Source organism: Xyrauchen texanus, chromosome 47 (assembly GCF_025860055.1).
Source record: "Xyrauchen texanus isolate HMW12.3.18 chromosome 47, RBS_HiC_50CHRs, whole genome shotgun sequence".
Classification (NCBI taxonomy): Eukaryota; Metazoa; Chordata; class Actinopteri; order Cypriniformes; family Catostomidae; genus Xyrauchen; species Xyrauchen texanus.
In genome coordinates this window covers 11,147,695-11,160,044 of record NC_068322.1, presented here as the reverse complement: position 1 = coordinate 11,160,044, position 12,350 = coordinate 11,147,695, and the positions used below count along the sequence as shown (strand labels likewise).

Here is a 12,350-nt window from a genome sequence, read left to right as displayed (position 1 = left end):
ATGTTTGGGTGAACTATTCCTTTAATATGAATATTAGAGATGAGTAAAAGATTAACATCTTGTTCATGACCCCAGGAACATAAATGGAAAATTAGATTTTGCAATAATCTAGAATTTAGTAAAAAAATTTGAAGTCCTCTAAATACTTTTGATATACACTCACCTAAAGGATTATTAGGAACACCTGTTCAATTTCTCATTAATGCAATTATCTAATCAACCAATCACATGGCAGTTGCTTCAATGCATTTAGGGGTGTGGTCCTGGTCAAGACAATCTCCTGAACTCCACACTGAATGTCAGAATGGGAAAGAAAGGTGATTTAAGCAATTTTGAGCGTGGCATGGTTGTTGGTGCCAGACGGGCCGGTCTGAGTATTTCACAATCTGCTCAGTTACTGGGATTTTCACGCACAACCATTTCTAGGGTTTACAAAGAATGGTGTGAAAAGGGAAAAACATCCAGTATGCGCCAGTCCTGTGGGCGAAAATGCCTTGTTGATGCTAGAGGTCAGAGGAGAATGGGCCGACTGATTCAAGCTGATAGAGGAGCAACTTTGCCTGAAATAATCACTCGTTACAACCAAGGTATGCAGTAAAGCATTTGTGAAGCCACAACATGCACAACCTTGAGGCGGATGGGCTACAACAGCAGAAGACCCCACCGGGTACCACTCATCTCCACTACAAATAGGAAAAAGAGGCTACAATTTGCAAGAGCTCACCAAAATTGGACAGTTGAAGACTGGAAAAATGTTGCCTGGTCTGATGAGTCTCGATTTCTGTTGAGACATTCAGATGGTACAGTCAGAATTTGGCGTAAACAGAATGAGAACATGGATCCATCATGCCTTGTTACCACTGTGCAGGCTGGTGGTGGTGGTGTAATGGTGTGGGGGATGTTTTCTTGGCACACTTTAGGCCCCTTAGTGCCAATTGGGCATCGTTTAAATGCCACGGCCTACCTGAGCATTGTTTCTGACCATGTCCATCCCTTTATGGCCACCATGTACCCATCCTCTGATGGCTACTTCCAGCAGGATAATACACCATGTCACAAAGCTCGAATCATTTCAAATTGGTTTCTTGAACATGACAATGAGTTCACTGTACTAAAATGGCCCCCACAGTCACCAGATCTCAACCCAGTAGAGCATCTTTGGGATGTGGTGGAACGGGAGCTTCGTGCCCTGGATGTGCATCCCACAAATCTCCATCAACTGCAAGATGCTATCCTATCAATATGGGCCAACATTTCTAAAGAATGCTTTCAGCACCTTGTTGAATCAATGCCACGTAGAATTAAGGCAGTTCTGAAGGTGAAAGGGGGTCAAACACAGTATTAGTATGGTGTTCCTAATAATCCTTTAGGTGAGTGTATATTACTGTTGATTTCCATAACAGATTAATTGTTAAAGAATTACCCTCCAGGGACAGAAACTAAAATACTGCTTCACTCTATTCCAGTGAAAGACAGAGAAAAGGACTTCTTAAGAAAAAAACAGGAACGAAAAGCTGAATAAGAAAATAGCAGAGTGTTGACTTCTCTTCGGATTGTACAGACCCCTTGAGGAGAGTATGCATAACAGATTACAGGCTTGGCATGTGACGTAGGACCTGAAGTGCTATACAGAGTTAGAGCAATACGAAATCAAAGACTCAATTCACTATTATATAGGGTTCAAAGGCATGAATTAGTTGCCTGTTCTAGCACATACCGGACTTGTGACTTTAAAAGGGTATGTTTAAATTAAAGCTGGCAGACTAACTTAGCGTACTGTAAGCTGTGATAAATTATCTTGTGTTGTTTATGCAATTGGCATTTAGCTGCCTTGTTATATCAAAGGGTCAACTCCCTCTCTCCCTCTCCCTCTCTCTCTGCCTCTCTCTCTCTATTAATTGTGGAATCATCATTTCAACTGATTCACACTCTGATCTCTACTGTAAGAAATTCTAAGCATAAAATGTTCCAGCTACCTGCAGATATCACTGAAGTAGGTGTCCTGAGAAGCACGCTGTGACCCCAGCAGCAGCAAATCCCCTTGTGACGTTGGTGGACTGGGCCGTCTTTTATCTCCCCCAACTCTCACTGTGAACGTGGAAATGGTAATTAGTCACAATTCATCTCAGGTGGATGTCTTTACTAGAGATGCACCAATACCACTTTTTTCTTACGAAACGATATCGAATATCTCAGTATCGGCCGATACCGATCCCAATCCGATACCAGTGTTGTTTTTCTGCATAATCAGTTTAGAATATGTTTACATTATTGTGTGGTATTAATTGGGTGTATGCTTTAATATGTGTAGAAACACAAACCTCAAACTACACATTATTTAAACATAAATGTATAGCTTATTAATAAACTCTTTTCATGAATTAGTATACTGGATAATATAGCAGCAAAATTAACAGTAATTCCAGTCTTCAAATCTTCAGTAGAAAAGAATACTGTCTTCTTTTTGACTTTTTTTTCCTTTTCTTTTTTCCAAAGATGTTTCAACTTGCATCTTTTTGTTCAATTTAGTTGTAAGACATCAGTCCACTTTTCATTCACACAGACATTTGTTGGAACCCATTCAACATAAATATTGTTATAAATTGTAAACAAATACTAATGATCACTAATGATGACAATAATAATAATAATAATAATAATAAATCATTATTCATATTATTATTATTATCTTTTAATTTTTATTTTAAATACAACAGTATTATATTTAAATCGTGCACTTTTTAAACCTTCACGCTTTTATTCTGACATTCTAATCTCTCTAGGAAATCCTGTATGTGTCTGTCTGTTGGCAAGTAAACAGTAGTTTAATTGGCTTCTTATTCAAATTCTGGTAAAATGTATCTCCGTTGCCATTCTAAGTGCATATTATAAGTGAACCGAACTATTGAGCATCTACATCTGAGATGCTGTTCTTAAGTAGAACATCCCTAGTTCTTACCTCTTTCTCTCTCCCCAGATGGGCACTTTACCATGCCCTCACCTCCACATTATGCAATTCTACTTGATCCTGCTATTGGTGCATAAATAGGCAGATTGAACTGATTCCCCTCATACACGCAAGCGCATTGAAGAGTGACTGGAAATAGACAATTATAGTGAAAAGGACTTACTGTAAATATGGATCTGTTTCTCACCCAAAGTGATCACATCGCTTTAGATGACATTAATTTAACCACTGATTACTTTTACTACGATTGTCTGTAATTTTTGGAGCTTTAAAGTGCTGATCACATTCACTTGCAATGAATGGGCCTACAGAGCTGAAATATTCTTCTAGAAATCTTCATTTGTGTTCTGCAGAAGTAAAAAAGTCATACACGTCTTAGATGGCATGAGGGTGAGTAAATGATGAGAGAATAAACAAACTATCCCTTTAAGCGACTAGGTGTAAACGGTGATCTGTCTCGCCTGACCATATGTGATCGGTTCACCCAGGTGTAAATGGAGTCCAAGAGTCATTCTAATACTGTCACGATTCACAGTTGTCTGCCCTGTGTTTTGCCTCTGTCATCTGTTCCCCATGGACTACACTTCCCATAATTCCCTGCTCTCATCAATGCCAGCTGTCTTTCATTGTCTTCACCTGTGTTTCATTAAGTCATTACCCACTGTGTATATAATGCTCTGTTGTTTGCTTGTTCTTGTTCAGTTGTTGTATGTACTTGTATGTATCTAGACCTACCGTGTTTTGCCTGTGACCTTAGTGGACGTTTTTCCTGTTTATGTTCTTGTTTCCCATCGTGGATGTTTTCATTGTTCTGGTGTCTACCCGCTATTTTGTACTTGTTTATTTTTTCATTAAATTCTGTTGCCGCACCTAGATCCAGCTCCTGAACTTTCTTCCCAGCATTACAAATACAGAAGATCAGGTTGTTGGGTAAAGACCAGAATCCTTTTGAGTTGGTTCATTAGACCGTCCTGCACTTTAAAAATTGATTTGTGATTCTGTAGCCACACTGAGGTCAAATCTAATTCTAAGGTCAATGATCTGTCAATACTGCCAATCTACTGGCTATGATACATTTATTCACTGATATGTGCACTTAATCAATTCTTAAACCCCAACCATGACATATAAAACATCTTGGACACAAAGTACAAAAGATACAAGACAATAATTTAGAGAAGCAAAAATTCCAATCCAGTACAAGAATTTTAGTACATTCTTCTCGGTTCAGATACAAAAAAACTATAATCACAATTTGTCTGTTTTTATGTTTGCATTAAATTGGGTAAGCCTATTTTTATTTTTTTTTTTGCAGTTAGTCATACTGAAAGGGCCCACATGCTTCTGTGTTTTTTATATTTATACCTCATAAATCATGTTCACAGTGACACCGTGTTTTTGAATTGACTAGACTGCATTGATCACCAGCACAGCAGTGAATTTAGTTCCATTCATGTCTCTTTTTCTCTCAGCAAGTCTCCAGTTTTTTCTCCATTCTATTCAAGAGATCTTTCGGTTCATTCTGTTAATCACAGTCAGACTGGACACCTGCCAGACACTGTCAATCTGGATTCAACTGAAATAACAGGGGCTCATAAAACACAATGTACATAAGGCACTGCAATAAGACTAAGTTGCAACTAATTGGGGATATAAAACCAAAAGCACACATTCCTGATTTGGTTTCCTCAAAAGAGAGATTTAACAAACAGTTAAATCTTAAGTTGTTTAAATGATTAACATCAAAAACAGCACAAACATTCAAATGAGATTACATGCTTTTAAATATTGTTAAGAACTAATTTTTTTCAGGTTCAGACTTTATAATTATTTGTGGCAGGGCGGAGGGCAGGGCCAGGTTGTGATGCTACATACCCGGCCCCTTATCAGGCTAATTAAGCCTCTAAGAGGGATAAAGGCCGACCGGAGATGGCAGTGCGACAGTTAATTTCATAATTAAATATTATTTATATTGTCAAGCTGGTTCTAGCCTCCTCCTTACCCTTTTACCTTGTTACACTATTGTTCTAAAATTAAGCTAATAATAATCATTACACCCAAAACCTACTCCTAATGGACACATTAGCAACACAGTCAAACAATTCATGTAATTTAGCTGATCAATCCACTATGGGTCAAGTCAAGAATAGTGTGCTGAATTAACTTTATAAACCTAACTGTCTGCACTTTATTTCATCTTTCAAAGAAAAGATGAAGGGAGAGGCACACAACTCTAGCATAATTCTTAATATAATCAAGAATGAAACCACAGGCCTGCTAAGAGTTACTTGAGAAGTAATCAACAAGTACAACTTGATCTTAACAGTTACTGATCTTCTAGATGTGTGTAGAACTGATCTATCTATTCATAAACATATTAACTTAATAAAGAATCGATTTTTGGGACATATCTCTGATATTGGATCCACCAAAGATGAGGCTGTATGGGGGGAAATTACTCATGCTGTCAGAAAGTTACACTTATTTTTCAAATTGGATTCTTTTAAGTATGGTTAAAATTTTTCTGCAATAAAAGTGTGCGTAAACTGAGCAAATGCATCAGAGTATGTTGAAATAAAAGCAAGAACGTTTTTAAGAGATACGGATCTTAACCGCACCTGTTCAGAAGCTGAAATGCTGTATGACACCACTGAAGAAGCTAACTATGACATATTAAATATAACAATATTTTAGCAGTGTCTTTACATAGCTGACAGAATAAAATCTCTACTCTTTACTTTGAAATAAATGACTTTTCACAGTTGACAAGGGACTCAAAACATCATTAAAGTCTAAGACTCTGTCTGGAATGAGTCTCGTCTCAGAACACAGAGGAGTTTGAGGAAGTTCAATTATTTTAGGCCTACATTGTGATTCATAGACATGCTACAGACAGAAAACATATGCTGAGCTATATTAGATGACTTTTAAAGGCAAAAACCTATGACTCACATAAGATCAACATAAAATCACATCTAAAACAAACAGGAGTTGGTTTTAGAAAAAGCGAGGATGTAGAGTTCAGGGCGGAGGCTAGGAGGATGAGACCAGAAACCTGTAGGAGCGAAATTTCACAGGGCTTGTGGGCGCCATGACCTCCAAGCTATTTACACCAGTCATAAAGTCAACAGACATCTCTCCAAAGAAGCAAGCAGACCACAGACCACAGCTCTCAAACCCCATAAATCAGCAAGGTTAAAACACATTGATACCAGGCCAATTGAAATATTTCACATTTCTTGGTGGTTAGGGTGGTCAGATGTTAGACGCTTAGCAAATAAATGCTTAAGTTCTTGAGATGATGTGGGTTTGTTGACACAACAGAATAAAGAACCAGTGTCTGAAAATGCTTGCTACTAACTGATTATGTCTACTACTAAAGCTGGGCATTATGCCAGTATTGTGTGACATTAAAAATAAAAGTGTCAACTGGTAGAGATTTTTATATACCACTAATACCGCGATTCATAGACATGCATGTAGATATTTGTCCAGCTATAAGTGTGCAGCACTACTTTACATACTTTACATTATTCATCTTTTGGTTTGTATCCATCAAGTTCTAATTAAAAAGATAAAATAATCAAATGTAACCTTTCATTTTTAAACAATTTAATTCACTGGAATATCCATAAATGGGTATTACCACATAGTTATTTAAATGTGCCATTTTTTATTAAATGTTCAGCAAATATTCAGCAAATTCTCACAAAATAAATGAGTAATTAAATTTTTCATATAGAAAATTAAGTATATTTTAAGGCTATTAAGATTTCTGAACATGTAACATTATTTAATGACTGTTAAACACATTTTAGCCCCCAATTCTCATTATCACATAGTGAAATATACATATTTATATATTATTTTAATTTAAAGCTACATTATGTGGGGGCCTGGGTAGCTCAGCGAGTAAAAGACGCTGACTACAACCAATGGAGTTGCAAGTTTAAATCCAGGGCGGGCTGAGTGACTCCAGCCAGGTCTCCTAAGCAACCAAATTGGCCTGGTTGCTAGGGAGGGTAGAGTCACATTGGGTTAATCTCCTCAATGTTGCTCTAATATGGTTCTCACTCTCAGTGGGGCACGTGGAGATGCGGATGCTGGAGAATGTAAGCTCCACGTGCATGTCTTCGATCGCTCACAGCCATGAGATGGATTGACGCTCAGATGCTGAGCACTGAGATCCTCCGCCACCGGATCGTCAGTCACTAGGACTAGGTCTTGGGTTGGGCATTCAAATTGGGGAGAGAGAAAAAGTAAACTATTTAACTGTCTGGTTGGTGCAGCTCAGACATCAAGACCAGACAGTGATCTGCTGAGAGATTATGTGCCCTGCCCTCCAGAACATACCTCAGAGTGAAAGGCTGGTAAATCCTCTGGCCTCACCTGCCCACCTTTTGAACTTTGCCTTCTGGCGCAGGCACTGAGCACCGTCGCACAGGAACAGTTTTCCTCAGGCCATCCATCCATGAACAGCAATTACCCCATGGCAATACTATGTGCATACACAGTTTAATTTAAATTATATGTCAACATCACTTCTGCCATTACATTGCTCTGTATACTGTTTTTGTTCTTTATAACAGATTGTATTGATTTGCATGTGTGTATGGGTATGTATGAAAGTGTCTTTGTTAATTACCTAATTATTGTTGTGCTGGAGTTGTATGACAAGTCCTGTATGAGAAGATAGCAATAAAGCTGATTACTGATTCTGATTCTAACTTTTGGCCCTCTAGCGGTTGAAGCATAAAACTGCAAGTTAAATGAGGAAGAACAATATGTCATTATGATTCGGCACTGCTCTTCTGGTGGAAGAATCTCATAGTTCGTGGATGTGGAGTTTACCCGCAGAGCGGAGTCATGACGAGCTAAAGTATTTTCATGTTGATATTATGTCATTGTCTTAAACATCTATAACCGATATATTACTTACTTTGAGGAAGATAAACACCACTCTTAATTATATTTTAATATGATTATTAAAGTGTTCAGCCACTACACAATACACTTTAATGTTTGTATTGTACTACACATATCTGTTTAAGAGGTTCAACTCGTAAAATGGCTGATATGAGTTCAATTGAAGACACTTATTTTTATATTACAATCTACAGCCTCATTTGATAATGCAAGTGAATCGTAATACTACAATAGTAGATCTATGCAATACAAACAATATGACTGCTTAAGTCAAATTTTTAAGTTTCGTTAAAATAATGTCACAATGTAAAAAAATCTTACTGGTCCAAAATATATGCTAATTTTAATTAATCAAAATAAAATGTCATAGATTTTTTTTTATTATTGATTTGGGTTTAAATATGACCAGGACATTTTCTTGAAAGGTTTCATGAGAGTTACCCAACTATACTGTGATACTGTTACCATGATATATAATTAATCATACCATGATATGATTTTGGTCACCCTTACCTAACACCATGAAACAATAAAAAGTCATTAAATCTGTATCAAGCTTATAAAATTATCAGAATTATTGAGAATTCAAGATAATTAGCAATGACACATCTAATGGTGTGAGGAAAAATTATGCTAATGAGACATAAAGAATTGAATAGCCCCCTGGAACAGACATTAAGAAAACCTGTGGGAAAATGAGAGGAGGAGATCATTCAAGGAATAATTGCAAATGTTCTCCCTTCACAGATGAGAGAGAGTGCGCATGAACTGAAACACCAGTATTTAAAAGAAACATCATCATCACAACTGTCTAGCGGTGAAAACCATCACTAGGGCAAAATAGTCAACAATTCAATAGGGTTTCCAATCCCCATGTTACATAAGGAGACACTCGCCTCTGATAAAGAATGGTGCTACACCAGAAAGCACAGCGCCCTAACCTCGTCCAAAAATGTCCAGCTTCTGCTTTCAATCAGTGAATTAGCAGATGACAGTATCAGGGCTTCAGTCCATAAACAGGAACAAATAGGCAGAATAGTGCCTCTCATAAACCACCCAATCAGCAGACTGAGAAAGCAGCATATTGTGGGAGTCCATCAGTCCTTATAGTAGGGCAATTGTGTCTCAAACTCTGTGGGGACATTGCTGGAGAACCTTTAGACCAATTCATCTGGTCCTAATTTGCTAGTAATTCATATAATCATCATAATTCAAAAGAAGATACAGTGGATTCAGAACATTTTTGGACACTTATTTCACACTTAAAACTTCTGAATGTCAATGCAATGCATTACATACAAAATATCAACCATAGTGGCATCTGCAAACAAACGATGCTAGACCTTTGCTCAGAACTATTTTCACTTTCTGAGCCATTTTTATTTATTATTATTATTATTACTTTAACAGGTGATTTTTTTTGTGGATTTTTTAAACGTAACAAACTTCTCTTTGTGAAATTATTTGCTTGAAATGTGTGTGTATGCATTTTTTTATGCATTTTCTTTTTTATTAAATAAATGCAACTTGATTTTATATTTTGTTATATACTTAAATGACAAGCATAGATTTGTAGGTGTACCTTAAAGGGTTAGTTCACCCAAAAATGAAAACTCTCTCATCATTAACTTAAGCTCATGCCATCCCAGATATGTATGACTTTCTTTATTCTGCTGAACACAAATTAAGAATTTTAGAAGAATATTTCAGCTCTGCCCGCGACCCGACTTCGGATAAGCGGTTGAAGATGGATGGATGGATTTCAGCTCTGTGGGTCCATGTAATGCAAGTCAACAGGGTCCAAATTTTGAAGCTCATAAATGCAGCATAAAAGTAATCCATATGTATCAAATGGTTTATTCCATGTCTTTAGAAGTGATATGATAGGTGTGGGTGAGAAACAGATTCATATTTCTGTCCATTTTTACTATAGATCTCCACTTTCAAACAGCCCTCCTAAGCTCTCTTCTCACTTAAGAGTTACTCTTCTTTGTTTTTGGCTATTCGCATTATTCATGCATATCGCCACCTACTGAGCAGGGTGAAGAATTTATTGTAAAAAAATTACTTAAATATTCATTTGTTTCTCACCCACACCAATCATATTGCTTCTGAAGATATAGATTTAACCACAAGTGTTGTATGGATTACTTCTATGATACCTTTATGCTTTTTTGAGCTTCAAACTTTTGGACCCCGTTGAAATATTCTTCTAAAAATCTTTGTTTGTGTTCAGCAGAAGAAAGAAGTCATACATATCTAGGATGGCATGAGTGTGAATAAATGATGAGATAATTTTCATTTTTGGGTTAAACCATCTCTTTAAGTGTCCACATATTTTCGGGGTCACTGTATTCACATACTAATGTAAAAACTGTTATGCCATTGCTACCTCAGAATATTGTACTCTGGTTGAACTCACTGTGGTTTCCATAATGGTTAAACATAAAAGAGAGCATTCCTTTCCCATAAACAGCCCTAAACTTGAACTCTGTACCAAAAAGGAGTGCAGTTTCTCCAATCAAAGGGCTTTTACGTGTGGTCAGTGTTGAAGATGACAAATAAACTGCTCTTGTGATGAGATGACAGTCAAAACTAAAAAAGAGGGAACTTGTCCTCCAATCTCCCTTTAAAAGTGAAATGTTCCATCTTGACCTTATCAGAGAAACAGTAAACCACATGTAGACATTCATCAAATACATTTTTGCAAGGGTGCATTTTTGAGTCTCGAAGAACATATATCAAAAGTCAAGCTTTTATGGTAGACAGATGGAGCTGAAGAAGCTTATATTTTAATCAGCTACCACAACATGTAAGTCCTCGCTATATGAGGCTAACATACTACACATTTCCTGAAGTTTTAATCAAACAAATAACCATGCTTCATAATGTAATTCAATTAAAAGCATGCAGCTTCTACATCGACCAAAATGGAATACATTTATCATACAGCACATGAAATATCACATACCTATATGATACACAAGTCACCATATAAGCTGTCATTTCTCAATACAGTTTGCTGTTTCAGTCTGACAAACATCCTATTCAATTATTCTGCTCAATCTGCTGAGAACATTTTCAATAATTATTATGTGTGCTTTGATCATGTCCCATCAATTAATTAATTTAATGTACAAACAGGAACCACCAGCCGTCGATTGGTTGAGAGCGAGAAACACAGTCACATGTTGCCGTGAACACACATGGTTCATCTTCTGACATGGTTAACCTTCATCTCCACTCATCATTTATCAACCATGAGGAAGCAAAAATAGCTCAGAGTCAGCTTGTTTTGTTTGTATTTTTAAATCATGACAAATACAAAATATATGGTGCATAAAGAGAAGTACAGTAGATGTAGCATGTGAAGAGAAATGTTTTGGTTACATGTGGCCACATGTTCCTAGCCTGTTTTTATTTTGATTGGTTGAATAAACCTGTGATCACAATAATATTCAATTATTATCTAAAAGGTAAGAGATGCAAAATTATTATAATACATACACAAAACACCTGTTTAAAAAATACTTTTGCCCCTGGCACCACATGGCACAAAAAGCTATTATTCACTAATCTACCAAACCCAACTCGATCTCATGAAAAGTCATACATAATTTACGAGGTGGCTATTTTGTGTGATGTCGCACAATTTTGTTCGCATAAACTCTTTTTTATATATTACCCTTACCCAAACCCCTTATCTAAACTTAACTGATCAGCAGAGTGTGTAAACATGATAGGAAGCTGTTGTGTGTGACAGAAGCAGGTAATTGTCACGTATTAGATGGAAACGATGTCCAGCAAAGTCACTGGCTGTAGTGAAAGTTGTGGGAATTAAAACGAGTGCAGTCTCACAAATCAGGGTTGGGAGGGTTACTTTTTCCAATACAGATTACAGAATACATGCTATAAAATGTCATTTGTAACATATTCCATTACATTACTCAAGGTCAGTATTCTAAATACTTTGCATTACTTCTTCAGCACTGGTAGATTTTTTCACTTGTTTTGACTATTAAAACTCTGCCAGTACAGTCAGACAAAATACACATGTTAAAAATACATTCTCTGAAAAACCTAAATATCTTATGCAGTGTTGCTTCTAAAACAAGATCAATCAAATTGATCTTGTTTTAAAGATTTTTAGATATTTGTTCAGGAAAACAATACAAAAATTATTAACAAGAATACTATTTTTACCCTAATATCAAAGGTCTTACAAGAAAAAAAGAAATTATGATCCAACATGAATTACTTTGCTAAAAAAAAAAATATGAAAAATATGATCATGTCTGGTAAAATGGCTAGAAATACCATTTTAGCTTAGCATAATGCTGATAATATACCCAAGGATTATTTCTATTTCTTCTGCTCCAAACCACAACTATGGAATAATAGAAATGGAAATATGGGAATTATGTTGTGACTAAAAAAAATCTAAAATAAATAAAAA

General features: G+C 36.4%; 1 protein-coding gene across 2 annotated transcripts in view; it reads right to left on the bottom strand.

Moving 5' to 3' along the window:
- LOC127638911 (neuronal cell adhesion molecule-like) overlaps positions 1–12,350 on the bottom strand; it is an 81,273-nt gene that overhangs the window by 66,088 nt on the left and 2,835 nt on the right. For both annotated transcript variants that reach the window (XM_052120664.1, XM_052120665.1), the window contains exon 2: positions 1,977–2,088. The gene's annotated coding sequence lies outside the window, so the exon portion shown is untranslated. The remainder of the gene's footprint in view (positions 1–1,976; positions 2,089–12,350) is intronic.